Source organism: Egretta garzetta, unplaced genomic scaffold (genome assembly GCF_000687185.1).
Source record: "Egretta garzetta isolate BGI_Z169 unplaced genomic scaffold, ASM68718v1 scaffold188, whole genome shotgun sequence".
NCBI classification, from domain to species: Eukaryota; Metazoa; Chordata; class Aves; order Pelecaniformes; family Ardeidae; genus Egretta; species Egretta garzetta.
In genome coordinates this window covers 4,839,013-4,842,650 of record NW_009260622.1, presented here as the reverse complement: position 1 = coordinate 4,842,650, position 3,638 = coordinate 4,839,013, and positions in this window count along the sequence as shown.

The following is a 3,638-nucleotide window of genomic DNA, read 5'->3' as shown; positions in this document are numbered from 1 at the left end:
TGAACTCTTTGGCCCGTGTTTTGCATGTTGCATTTTTCATACAAGTAATCCCATTCCTTCCTCAAGTAACCAGAGAGAAACAGACCTGTAATAAACTTCTACAAGGCCCCTTCTTAGGAAAAGTAAATGGGGCTGGGTAGGGGTGGGGGGGACATACAAAATGCAATGCCTCATCCTGAAAACTGTTATTCCACCTTCCATCAAACTTGCCACCCTTTCCTTTAGAGCAGAGCTCCTGGGAAGTGCCACCAGTCTGGTTTCTCCAAGCTGCACCTCTGTGTCCTGCCGGCTTCTGGGCTTGTTCTCCCAGAGGACATGAGCACGTATACCCATACCAGCAACACTTCATGCCAATAATCTTACAATGCAATTATTTCTCAGCCTCAGTTACCAGAACCTTTTCAAGGATCTCTAAGTCAGCCAGTTGATCCAGAACCAACCGAAAAGTGGCCTGAAGCTATTCAGGAGCAAGCAAGACCTCTAGAACAGTATTTACAGCCTCTTAAGAGGAAGCAAGAACTGATGATGGGATACATGTAACATGTTTTTGCCCTCTGAACTGGGCACTGCCAATGTAGTCCATATCAAAACAGAAAAGGAAAACGATGTCCTGTCTTAGGAGTCTGCACCAGCTGCAAGAGCAAACAACAAGTGAACCCACTGCGCACAATGGATGAAGTGTGAAATTAGTTCTGTCATCTCCACACACACCACGGTGAATCAGGCCTTCCTGAGGGGCTCAGCACATCAAAATTTCCAGTTGTTTAATTTGAGATCAAGGCAAGAGCACACAGGACCCTGCCCCACTCTCCTCCATTGGTCTAAGCGGCCAAAATAAAAATGAGGCTAAACAAATCTACTGGGAAAAGAGTTGAAGGTGTGGGGGGTGGAAAGAAATGACCACTTCACCTTTTGCTGCTCTTAGTGGATTCTAATTAGGAATCTGGCAGTGCCACCCCCTCAGCGGGAAGCCCACATTATTAACGCTGGCATCAAAAGCAAGCCGACTGCAATCTGCAGCAGCGGCTGCCAAACTGGCACAGCCTTCCCTCCCGTTCTTGGCCGAAACACCAGAACAGATGTCTGAAGGGTTGGTGTTTCTTTTCCTATCCCTACCCCCCCTTTGCATGACCTTATGCCAGAGATTACATGTACAAGTGCCAAGGTAAAGGTTCTTGATGGGTCAAAGAAACATCCTTAAGAGGATATTTCTTTTAAACATTTCTACTTTTAAATGGTACATTGGGGCTGCGAAGGAGCATACAGTCTTGTGGGGGGCACAGAGAAATGTATAACCGTTCAGCTGTAATTACAGTAATCTGGTATAGTCAGTGCAAAAAAACAATGGCCTTTCCTCTCTTGTTATTCTGAATCATTTGTAGATGTTCATGTTTTAATCATATTTTTCCACATGAATCAATACAAGAGAGAGAACGACAGAGAGATAATTATGTGCGCTGAGTAAATATCCTACCTAACTGAGGTTGCACTGGGAAGGGCTGCCTGTAATTAATGAAGTACTGCCACACACTTGTCAAGTACAACCAGCTCTTTAAGGGCAAGCCATCATTTCAAATTGTGAGCTCGCTGAAATTTAACAAAATTGGAAAGAAAATAATAAAGTTTTGTGCCATCTCTCACAGCACCAGCTTCCAAGGAGTGAGCAAAGGAGGTTTGTGCATGGAATGCAAAAGTTGCCCCATGTCCAGTCCTGCTGTGAATGCAAAGCGCAGCCTTGGCTCATTCAAAGCATGATCAAGGGGCACAATCTTCCCAAAGAGACGTGGAAATACAGGAAAGTGTTAGGACTGCATGGCTGAAACACTAAATGTTTATTTCAACTCATTTCTCTCTCTCTCAGAAAGTCTCTCTTCCCTCACACCAAGGAAAATAAAAATTTCCAAGGTGCTGAGTGGGATTTTTAAGGATTTATATTTCACCAGTACCTGTGAAAAACCTTTGGGTACAGACCTGAGTGGGGAAAAAACCAAGACCAAAACAACAATAACAAAAAACCCATTCCTTTTTCATACAGATCCTAGAGCAAAGCAGAGAAGCAACACCCTGGTCTCGCAAACTCTCAAGCAGCACCCCAAGCCCTGGGCTTTCCAATCTCTTTCTGTTAAATCCAACTTTAACTTCCAACATTCAAATGAATGTTATAATCACTCTGATGCAGCCGTCATCTAGCTTGAATTATAATACACTACCAGCTCAATGTGCCAAAAGCACTTCCCTCTCTCTCTTTCCACACTAGTTCTCCTATTTCTCAGCTTTTAAATACTCCCTTGTTCTTTCTTCACATTCATTGTGCAACACAATTTATTTCTGCAACACATCATTACAGCGAGAGAAGTGTGAGAGTAGGTGGGGACAGAAGACAAGTAGAGGTGTGAATGGGTGGTAACGTACTAAGTGCTATAGTGAGCCACCAGTCAACACCTTAAGGTTTCAAAAGAAGGGGGAAAGGAGGGGACTAGAAAGAAATGTATCTTCGTGTGCTTTATAAGTTTCATGAATATTAGGGAGCTCTTGTGCCAAGGCAGGCGCTGCCTTGCAGAGGCATACGCAGAATGCGCTTCAGTTAGCCACAAATAAAAGGCAGACCTGTACATATGCCAATATTAGCGCTCCGTCGTCTATCCCTTGCAGTGATGCAGCCCTCCCTTTATCTCTTTTCTTTTTGCAAAGCTTCTTTCTCCACAAGAAGGAAATAGATTGTTTACGGGGAAAAAAACCCTGCCATTTCACACAAGTGTCCAAAATAGCATTGCCAAGCGCAAGATAAAGATACTAAGCAACCATAGGGAAAACCTCTTACATTTTTACATTCACAGATTTCAAAGAAATTTTTTTTAGCATTATTTTTCCATCCAAAATATTCAATAGCAACATTAATTTTATTGGGGGGTGGGTGAGATTTGAAGGGCCTGAAATCCTCTCTTGCCAACCATTTTAAAACCATTCAGAGAGAAAATGCAGCTTAATACAATGGCTGCAGATTCAGTGAAACATTTGTACAGAACCAGTGCACCACCAACCATAATTTCTGTAGATGTGATGAAACTCTACTCTTACTAACCTCACTGAGACTACAGCTTCATCCGTAACCCTCCCAAAAACAGGGAAGAAAAACCTGTAATGGATGAGGAAAGCAGATGGGGGGAGGGAGAGGGGAAGGGGGATAAAAAAAAGGCACTTAAAATTATTCATTGTATTAAACTATATATATATAAACATCCAAGCAGCCAGTGTTAGACCTAATATTCTGCCACCCTCACCTTTCATCGCTTGGCAGCCTGGGGAAATGCTGCCCACTCCAGTTAGGCAGAATCTCATTTACACACCGTGCTCATGTTGCTCTGGTAAAAGGGGCAAAACAATATGTAAAAAAGTGACAAAAGAGGCCTCTAGCTATGAATTAGGTCCTTAGTTCTGATGAGACAAACCAACCTCCATTCTATGGGCTGAGGCACAGGAACATAAGCTGGGAAGAAAATAGTGGGAAAAGAACCGTACAGCGATGGAGCATGACAGGGAGAAGACTGAACCCTTAAAATATCCTACGACTTTCAGCATCAACACAACCACTTGTGCCCCATATTCCTTCCAGGAGCTTCTGCAGGAGGCGCAGGGAT